The sequence below is a fragment of the Echinops telfairi genome, unplaced genomic scaffold, assembly GCF_000313985.2.
Source record: "Echinops telfairi isolate 266 unplaced genomic scaffold, ASM31398v2 ScPeMD7_70;HRSCAF=299, whole genome shotgun sequence".
Lineage (NCBI taxonomy): Eukaryota > Metazoa > Chordata > Mammalia > Afrosoricida > Tenrecidae > Echinops > Echinops telfairi.
Window position 1 is genome coordinate 68183700 of NW_022103968.1, and position 11377 is coordinate 68195076.

At 38.4% G+C, this 11377-nt stretch overlaps 1 protein-coding gene across 2 annotated transcripts in view; it reads left to right on the forward strand.

Moving 5' to 3' along the window:
- The window catches only part of LRMDA (leucine rich melanocyte differentiation associated), a 1590166-nt gene that overhangs the window by 188353 nt on the left and 1390436 nt on the right, over nt 1-11377 (forward strand). The gene's annotated exons all lie outside the window — the stretch shown is intronic.

Genomic DNA, 11377 nt, shown 5'->3' on the forward strand with positions numbered 1-11377 from the left:
GGAGAAGGTCATGCCCACACAGAGGCCTCATTGGCTGTGACTTGATGGACAGGCTAGACTCCACCCCTTCTCAAGTTGACAGATTATGTAACTGTCACAGACCACCCCTTGTCAACTTGACACTTTTACACAACTCTTTAGCAACATATAATTTTTAAACACAATAATAAAATCATAGCTGTACCTAACATGATAAAACTAAAATGCATACAATTCAATAGGTGTCAAAGCCTCATTTAAACATAGTATTCTATAAGTCAACAACACAACAATATTCTATGCCTAACAATTGCAGTTAAGTAACACCTACACCATCATCCTATTAATACATTCACCCACCTATGAACTTTTGTAAGCCAGTCACTTCATGCCTTAATGCGCTCCATTTTGGGTATCCAGTTTCTGTACTGCCCACTTACATCAACCCACTGCTCTGAGGAAATAATAATATTCTTTGATGTGAAGAATTTTCTTTCCATTTGGAAGCTTGTAAAATTCGCATTCATAAGCAAAGTCAAATCAGGACAGGCCATCCATAAAGTCAGCAGCAATATACACCAATTCACAGGCTCAACAATCTTCTCTTCATCTGGTTGGGTTCTGGTTAACTCAATGTGAGTTGTCTCACTTAGCCTCACCAGGATGCCCACTGATCACCTTGCCTTTAGACCATGGTTCCATCACAAGTTCTCAACAACCCTAGCCCCCTTGTGCTAGGTCATGAACTTCAGATCAGTCATCCCGCTCTCATTTTCTCCTCTAGTTCCTGTGAACCAGACCATAGGTGTCAGTGGCCAGATTAGACCCCTCACTTTATTGCTGCATTTCTCTCACTTCCACTCAACAATGGATCCAGGTGGTCACCTAGCAAGCATTTTAGCCTGTCCACAGGCTCCCTTTAATGTTCAGTCCTAGAGAGGAGACTTTCTCTAGAACCCCACTCCCAAGTTACCAAAATGTGTTAGTCAAGGTTGGCTAGAAAACAAATCCAGACACACTTATATGTGTGTAATAGAGAACTTTATATCAAAGAGTAATTGTATATTAAGAAAACATCCCAGCCCAGTCCAGATCAAGTCCATAAGTCCGATATTAGTTCATATGCCCGATAGCAGTCTGTTAATTCCTCTTCACACTCATGCAACATATGCAGTGATGCTGAGTGCAGGGAGATCATGGGTCAGTGGATGGAAAGTCGTGTGTATCCAATGGTGGTGGAAGCATCTTAGAGCTGGCGTGGGTCTCCACGTGGCTCCTCCTGCTCCAAGGCTCTGGCTGCCATCAGCATAGCTCCATGTGGCTTCTCAAGAAGAATGTCTCTCAAGGAGAGTGAATGTGTGTGCCCCACCACCAGGGAGGAAGACAGGAGTTCCCAGAATGCTCAGGAGAAGGCCATTGCCCACACAGTGGCCTCATTGGCTGTGACCTAAGGGACAGGCTAGATTCCACCCCTTCACAAGTTGAGAGATTATGTAACTGCCACAACTCTGTAAATGGATTTTGGGTTTCCACTGTCATCCATAGCCTTCTACAAACTGGGTGCTCAGAAGTTAAGGTCCTGTATTGCTGGATTTTGTTATTTACAATGCTAGATCACACAGGCTGGTGTGCTTCTTCCATGTGAACTTAGCTGAACCCTCTCTTAGAAGGCTGCTTGTTTTAAGACAAGTTTTTAAGTCCCCAGACACTCTTCTTTCTGAGACTGGACACCGGATTTCATCACCACACTCTGCTATAGCATTCATATGTTTAGTGGTCCCCTCATTAGGGTAAGTATCAATCAATGCTGCATGATAAGAACTGAGAGGTCTTAGATCAGGGCTTATAGTTAAGTGTGAGCTCAAAATCCATCCAGCTATCTAAAGTTTATATACATTCCTGTTCTTCTTTAGTGACTATTACCACCTTTTTGAGAGATGATATCAGTAACCTCCATGAATCCAACAGCACTCATTTACTGTAGCAGAACTATGTCTGCAGAATTAAGAAAACATGACATTGGCAAATGTATGGTAGCCATAAGTTGCCTACTACTTACTAATCAGCCTCAAAAACAAGAGGTTTCAACCAAAGTCCAATAAGTTGGACTTGGGAGAGCAATCTCCTTGGGAGAGCAATCTCCTTCTTTAACAAGGACTTTACGACTCTAAGTCTAAAGGAATATATCAGTTCCTTATTCTGCAACAAGTGTGCTTAAGGCGCAGTCCAGATCACTAGCAGGTTTCTTGACTAGGCTCCTTCTGAGGTGGCCTATGTCATATGCTGTACACCTAGAAAAGACAAAGCCGCAAACCCGGGCAGTCTATAGTATAGGGTCTGGGCCACCAAGAGCTGAGCAGGTTAAAATGTCATGATTAGCCATATAGTAAGGGTTCCCCCCTTGGTGGTCCACATAAGCAGCATCAAGTGTTCAGGATAGCTATAGGGCGTTGCCACACGGTATGGACTATTCCACCCCCACCCCCCGCACCCCCCACACTTCCCTGCAGTGAGAAACGGTCCCCAGCTGAGATGAAGCCCAGCCTGGAGATATGGTCTTTATGATGTACAAATAAGGGAGTGATAAAAGGATTACAAATGTAAGGCATTTCTCCCACCCCATGGCCCACCCGGATTGTATGACCTCATCACCTGAGAACCCCTGCCTGTCCTTGTTTTGATGGTTATTCTTATAGCATACAATATTTGTCTTTTGTGCTAATGTTCTCCAGTTCTGACCATGTGGTGAAATGCTTCTAGGTTTCATCATTGTTTCTTAGCTATGCGTAGCATTCCATTGTGTGTTCGAACGTTTCTCTATCAGTTATTCTGTTGACTGGCTTTTGGGCTGTTTCCAACTTCTAGCTGTCATGAACCGTGCTCGGATGAACATGGGAGTATCTGTACCTATTCATGTTAAGTTTTACTTCTTTTGGTTTTATACCAAGCAGAGGTATTGCTGAATCATATTGTATTTCAATTCCCAGCTGTTTTAAGTAGCGCCATATCACTTTCTTTTTTTTTGTTTTTTTTGGTTCTTTTGCACCATATCACTTTCCAAAATGATTGTACAGGCCCACCGATAGAGTATGAGACCTCCAAACACTCCACACCCTTCCAGCACTTTTTAAAATTGGTCTATCATTGTTATTACAAAGTGCTCTCATCATTGTTTTGATTTGTATACCGAGAAACCTAGTGAGCATGAGCATCCATTCATGTACTTGCTAACCATTTAAATATATATATTTAGAATTGTCTATTCATGCCTACCTACATTTTGATTAGATCTTGCAAAATTATTATTAGCCTTTTGTACATTGTGTCATTGCTGAAGACCATTATCCCTAGTCCATAATCTCTTCTCTTACTCTTTTGATGAAATCTTTTATGCACATGATTGTCTTATTTTAGTAGGTTCCAATCATCTATTTAATCTTAGATTGTGTGTGCTTCCTTCGTTATATTTGATAGTATGTCCATGCCTTGCACTTAGGGTCCTTAAGTTTGTCCTTATTTGTTCATTGCTGATCTTTATAGCCCTAGGATTTACATGTAGGTCTTTGATCCATTTTGAGTTCATTTTTTTATATGCAAGTAAGTGATGGGTCCTGTATCATTCTTCTGCAGATGGAGATCAAATTTTGCCAGGACTAATTGTTGAAGAGGGCCCCTCTTTCTGTTTAATGTTCCTGCCCCTTTGTCAAAGATCAGTTCCCTGTAAGTGGATAGATTTATTTCTGGGCTTTCTATTCTGTTCCATTGGCTTATATACGTATCGTTGTGCCAGTACCAGGCTGTTGTGACTACTGTGTAATGGATTTTTTTGTAACTAATCATTTTATTGGGAGCTCTTACAGATATTATAACAATCCATAATTCAGTTCGATCAAGCAAAATCGAGGTTGCAAAGCGCGAGGCCTCTCATTTGTTTTTCTTTTTAAGGAGCTCTTTCCTTACCCTAGGTCCTGGTGATCATCCTAGGTCCATAGGGATTGGTGATTAGTTCCTTCACTTCTTTAAGGAATTTAGATTGGAATTGCATTATATTTATAGATTGCTTTGGGTACTATTGATACTATTTGGGTAATATTTGCACTGTGGCAAATCTTTCTATTAACATGGGATATTCTTCCATATGTGTAGTTCTCTTTTGGTTTCTTGTCATAGCGATGTGTAGTTTTCTATGTATGTTTCTTTGGTTAGGTTTATTCCTAAACATTTCATCTTGTGTGGCTAAGTGTGCTGTATAAGTGGCATTATTTTGTTGCTGTGTGTTTCAGAACTCTTTCTGCTGGTAGACAGGAATCCAGTTGATTTTGCTTGTTAATCTTGTATTCAGAGTTAAGTCTGATCTCTTCGGTTCAGGCTTCAAGACTGTCATATTCAAGCCCCCATCTATTTCTCCAGCTGCATTTCCTGCTACTTTTTATAAGTGCCCATTGCTTGGTTAAAGTGAAGTCCTATTTATTGATCTTCCCCTGACAATGAATTTTAGGATCTGAATAAGAATCTATTACAGATTATTACAAAGATTTGTGAACTAGTAATTATGATGACAGTCTGAGCTCACTGTTCATGGATCAGGTCATATGATTTTTTTTTTTAAACTGCTAATCTTGAGATTATTTTCTTCTGCAACTTGTGAGTCGGCAGCTTGCAGTATTGCTTTTTGATCTTGGGTTCAGCAACTCCTGTGATGGGAAGCCTCCAGCCTGACATCTGACCTATGGACCTTGGATTTGCCTTCTACAACCACTTGAACTATTTCCTTGAGGTAAATCTCGTATTTGTTCTCTCTCACTTTGTAGGTACCCTTGTTTTGCTTTTCTAGGGAATCCAGCCTAAGAAAGCACTTAAGTAGAATTATGTCAATTCGGAAAAACATTTCTTGTGTTTTTCCATAGGTTTGGTCTTATGTCTTTATCAATATCTTAGATTAAGATGCAAGAAGTCCTAATGGCAATGTAAATTATGGCTAGACTTTGTTTAAGGTCTGTGGTTCAAACCTACCAGCTGCTCCTCAGGAGAAAAATGAGGCTCCTATAAATATTTACAACTTTAGAAACTCTCTGTAGGGCTGCTGTGCATCAAAAAATTGACTTAATGGCCATTGGTTTGGCTTGATTTAGGTGAAGATACAGAAAGCACATGTAGCACATTTGTGGAAGACAGGGCTAGGGCGGATGGTAGAATCAGATAATAGGATGATGATCTCCCAATATATATATTCCATTTTATTGGGAACTCTACAGATATTATAACAATTCATAGTTCAATTAGATCAAGCATGAGTGTACAATTGCTGCCACCATCATTTTCAAAACATTTTCTTTCTTCTTGCACTCTTTGGTATCACTCCCCTTTATCCCTGTTTCCCCCACCTTACCTCCAAGAACCCTTGTAATTATATTAAATATTATTACTCCCAAACCTAGCATTTTAAGAGATAAACTTAAAGATTACACTTGTATTTGGACTCCAAATCAATTGTTCAAACAAAGTAACATAATAGGGGTGATGTGAGAAAAAAATTAAGTGTTATTTGGTATCTTCAGACATTTGGGCATGGGTGTTAAAGACACATATGAGATAGGTTATATTTGGAAAGGAAGAGAGCTGAGTTCAGTTCTGGGCCTCATATATGAAAGGCCTTAATAATTTATGAACAATTTTAATTATTTTTTAAATTCCATTTTGTTCATGAACTTTTTAAATCCACCTCATATATAGTAGGATGTAGTCAAATTGGAATCATTTTAGAGGGAGCAAGACCAGAGTTACTTGGCCTGGGTGTGATTGTGTGTAAGGAGATCAGCTAGATGCCCTTGGATGGCTATTACAAGTCTAGTTTTACTCAGTTATAAGTTCTTGGGTGGAGGATAATATCATCCCATTATAATTTTTGAAAAGTATATGTCAGTGTTTGCTTAAGGTATGAATAAATGCTTAAGAATGAATGTCGTTCGTGTAGATTTTGCATTTGAGTGAAAATAAATTTCTTTGAGGGCAATTGTTTTTGTTGTTACTTCTGATTGGGTCCATCTGACTTATGGTGACCCCACGTGTGCATAGAACAACTGTTCTGTAGTATTTCCAAGGCTATGATCTTTCCGAAGCAGTTTGCTAAGCCTGCCTCCTGAGGTATTCTCTGAATAACTTGGAACCGATCATCTCTGGGCTAGTAGTTGAGTGCTTAAACCATTTGTACTACCTGGGAATGTTATGTTTCTTGTGATATCATCTCCGGAATGTGTCATTGGTTTGAATTTTAAAGAGGTACTTTGTAAATACCCATTGAGGTAACAAAATTAATGTTGGAGGAATCTGTTAGCCATCTCGTACTCTTCCCCAGTTTTTCTTACCTCTTATTTAAAAACAAAGGAACAACGTGGTAAGTGGAAGGAGCACGAGAACAAGTGACAGAAGTCTTGGCTTCTAGAACTTCCCCTTTCATTAATTAGCTCACATTCATGCAAGTCAGTACCCACATATAATCAGTACCTGATGACGGGGGAGAGGTGGCAGAGAGAGTGTTGTGGCTGCTGACATTTAACATCTGTTGTCTGCCTACTGTAGCTGGCCTTCTTCCAGCTTTTTGGCATTGCTGATGGTACTGAAATGCTTTAAGATGACACAACGAAGATACTTCATTATTTGCAAGTTGAATTTCTTTTCAAACAGTGCTTGGAACCAGTTTATTCCAGTTTGAACCCCTGCTGAGAAATCCCTTTTCCACTTCAGATATACTGAATAAAAATCTACAGTATAACAATGTTCCCAGGTGATTCTTATAGCGTCCCAGATTATCTTGTTAAAAAATGTAGATAACTATATAATTATATAAATTGTATAGGTTGCTTTCAGCGTTTTGTAGCCCAAGACCCAAACCTCACATGTGTGCGTAGTTGCTATGTGTTATTCACTGCCAGTTATGACTAACTCTATATGGACAGCACCTCCTCGGTGCATGTGTGTCTCTAAAGCAGCTAGCTCATGAATCTAGGTGAGAGAACACATTATTGGTAGGACAGAGCTCCTAGGTGTTGTAACAAGTGGGGCTGAAATAACTTCTGAGACTTGGTGATATTTCTTGAGTGCAGCTCTGGTCTCTGCAGAGCCTCTCTTGACATATGCCCACAATTGTTGGTATATTTTTTCTTTGTTTCCCTATCTTTATAGAATGGATCTAACTTTATAGTATGGATAGACATGCTTCTGAAAGTACATTCATTTGAAGAGAGAGAAAATGGTGGCATTGAGGGGGAAAGTGAAAGGATCCCCAATCCTTTGGACATGCTGTTGTCTAAATAGAAAGCATTGCTTTCTCTAGATAAAGGTGAAGTGGTTATTAAGAAAATGTAAACAATCTATTATCTACTCTTCAATCCTTAAAGAGGTAAAAGTTGAAGTGATTTTTATCATTTAATTATTTATTTATTAAATTAAATGATTTAATCATTTAATAGCCTTGTTCTTAAAAGGAAAAATAAAACATTTAGAGAAAAAAATTATGTTTCATTGATGTGCCAACTTAGTTAATTTACCCCTTGTTAGTTTATCAATCAACAGTAATAAAAACCTGGATGTAAAAATCTTCACACAGTCGTATAAAGAAATTAAAAGAACCCCCTTTAAAACATTTTCCACTTTTATGTTACTCAGCAGGTGTTACATATCAAGCTATTTGCCCAACTACAAGGAGTGAAAAGTGATGTAAGTTGGTGAAGTGCCTGTAGACAAATAACACAATTGGTATGCTCTCCCTTATTAAATCCAGCTAAAGGGATTAGTTTTTATCATAAATCAGATTAAAGTGATGCGTAAGCTCATCAGAATTGCACAGGTAATGTTGGGATGAGCTGTGGCCAGTTAGCCAGTGGAAAACTCATGTTTATGTCTTTGCTAACAGGATAACTCATGTGTGCCGAGGCAGTTTTATGTACGGCATGGATGATACTATTCTCCAGGCCAGTGGAGCAAAACAGTTTGAATAATTCAAAGTGAGCAGATAATCCACAAAATATTTCTGTTTAACTTTGGAAGATATACAGTATATTAGCACTAGCTTATATTTGTGTGGCTATTTTCAATAGAAAAGGTGTTCTTGTGTGCCACTAATCCATTAGATATGCCAATGAGGAAACCAAGTGTTAGTTCCAATTTTGTTCTTAATTAGATAAATAACCTTAGGTAAACCAGTGAGTCTCTTTGTATATTCATTTGTAAGATGGGACTAATTATCAAACTTGTCTTTTCTAACTCACAAGGGATTGGGAGGCTTGAGATCATTGGTTTTAAAGTATCTGCATATGTATACATATATATATGTATATAGTTCATTGTTGCATCAATTCACTATTTCTGGTTTCAATTTGGGCTAAGTGATGATTTGTATATAGATATCATATCACTTGTCTGAAGACATCTTCACTTTAACATAAGGATAAATATAATTTAGCTAGGTATAAAATTCTAGCTAATTTTATACCCTCAACCCTTTGATGATACTATTTTAGTGTCTTCTGGAATTCATTGTTTATGATTAAATTCTGCATTCATTTGAGGATAATCTCTTTTCCCTGTATTCATTTTAAAGATCTCTTTCCTTGCTGTCATGTTTTTCCATTCCATTATCATTATCTGAGTCTGGAGTTTAAAAATTAAACTAATTAGGACTGAGGGAGTTTATTCTACCTGAGAATTTGTCTTTTCTTTTTTCTCCTGGTCAAGGTTGTTTTCAGCTATTATATATTTTTATTATTACCCTTCCCCCATTCCCTTTCTTCTCTTCTTTTGAAACTCCTATTAGATTTTATCATGAATCTTTTCTATCCTCCATGCTACCTCTTATCTTGCTGGGCCAGTAAGTTATTTACAATTATCCTCTGTTTGTAAATTCTCTTTTCAATTGTGTCTAATATTCGCTGAAGTCATTTAACAGAATCAAAATCAAAGTTTCAATTTAGAGCACTATGTTTTATTTTTAGATGTTCTTCTTTAAACGAAACAATTCTAGCTTCATTTTTTTGGCATCTTCTTTCATTACCTTACCAAATTTTATTATGGTAAAATATATATACCCAAAATGTTGCCATTTAAACTATTCTTTTAAGTTTACAATTCAAAGACATTAATTACATTCACAACATTGTGCAACCATCAACACTATGGCTCTGTCACTTTATATCCCACCAACAGTGCATGAAGATCCCCATTTCTCTCTTGCCTAGCCAAGGTTTGCTAATTTTCATTTTTAAAATAATAGTCATACTTGTGGGTAAGAAGTAAGATCTCATTGTGGTTTAATGGCATTGAGGATGTTTTCATCTACTTAATTGACACTTTGTATATCTTCTCTAGAGAAATGTATATGTAAATGCTTTGCCCATTAAAAAAAAGATTGTTTATTTTGGCAGCGAGTGAAGTTGGATGTTAAGCACCTTTCAGGTTATGGTTTCCACATATGTCTTATAATTCTTTTCCTTGTCTTTTCACTCTTCCTACACATAAATGTGATATGCAAAAGTTTTCCATTTTGATGACATGGAGTCAGTTTGGACTCACAGTGACACTCTAGGTCAGGGTGGAGCTGCCCTGGTGAGTTCCTGTGCTGTAACTCTACATGAAAGCAGAAAGGCTCATCTTTCCCCTCTGAAGTAGCTGATGGGTTCGAATTTAACTTTTCTCTCGAATCCTAGTTCAATTTCTCTTTCAGGAGGTCTACTGCCAATATCTCTGTTTCTTTTCCACTTCAGTTCTATTTCCCAATGATGAATTTCATCCCACCACTGTGTGCTCAGAACCCACTCTCTGCCTGCTTGCTCCCTTCTCTCTCTTATTCAGGCCTTACTCTTTGGCAACATGGTGCTACCTGTAATTCTTTGCCTGTCAGTTTCTTCACATCCATGCCAGGCATTTTACTGCTTCAGTTTATTTGTTCCTGTGCTCACCTGTGGTAGAAGCTGCCTTCATATTCTTGTGACTGACCACTCCTATTAATCACTTAAGGCACATTTTGTGCGTGTCTTTTTATGGAGGGGGGGTATACTTTACATATCATACAATTTAATCATTTAATTATATTAAGAAAATTGGTGAAATCATTACCACAATCAATTTCAGAGCATTTTCTTCTTGTACTCATTGTTGTTAGCTCCCCATTTTCCCCTCCTCTCCTGCCATGTCCCTACTTATGATCTCTATAGATCTACACATCCTGGGATTCATATGTAGAAAATCATACAAAATACAAACAGTAAGCAAACTTTCAAAAGCAATTTTATATGCAATCTCCACCAGAAGTCATTTTCCTTTTTTCTTCTTAAACTGGTTTTTATGTCTCTCTCATTTGTTCTTACTAGTCACTATGTATTTACATATTATTATAATCCAATTTCCTGTCTGTTTCCACACAATACTGAGTACCTTGAGGAAAGGAATTATGCTTTAGTTAGTTTTGAATATTGAGCACAGGAGAGACCAGTCTCTGGAGAAGGACATCATGTCAATTAAAGTAGAAGGGAATCAAAAGAAGGGAAAGCCCTCAACAAGATGGATTGATGCAATCACTTCAACAATGGGCTCAAACAGAAGAACAGGTGTGAGGACGGCACAGGACAGAGCAGTGTTTCATCTGGTTGTACATGGGGTTGAGACGAGTTAGAACTGACTGGACAGCACCTAACAGCAAAAAGAAGCACACAGAGGGTGTGGAGTAGATGTCGTGACGTAAATGTAAATGGATAGGTAAGCTGTCCAAGATGACCTCTTAGAGTATGTAGGGTAGGCTCTGAGCTGTGCAGGAATTGGAATGAGGTTCTTGAAAGGTAAATGTACAAATATAAAACTATTAATTGGCTGTATATTGTGTCTCTTTTGGGGTATTTTTCAAGTCTCTGCAAGACTGCATCAGTTGGTAAGCAATGGCTAATAAGACAAATATAAAATTAAACAAGTATCGTTTGGAAAATGTAGGAATTAAGTGGCCCTCCAACTTTGAGGCAACAGTTCAAGTATTTGAGTCTTTGAAGGGTAATTTCAGGTAATTTCCCTCTGAGTTAGTTTATTGTGCCAACCTGGCTGATAAACACATGTGGGGTTAATTAAAGGGCGGAGGGATAAATGACTCGGTGAGTCTCGCCTTTCAAGTTCTTGGGTCTCTTGCTTTCTGATGGTCGGACCAGGGTGCAGCTGCATTAGCAGTTCCCTGCTTCAGCTGGTAAGGCTGACTTCCTGCAAGACATCCGTAAGGAGAAGCCCCATGGACCTACCCTGATGCAGCCCTGGGTGCTGGAGCAGCCATGTGGAGACTTCCACCAGTGCTGAGATGTTTACATATTCACTGACTTAGCTTTCCTCCTGCAGTCGGCATCATAGTGTGTGTTTTGTGAGATGG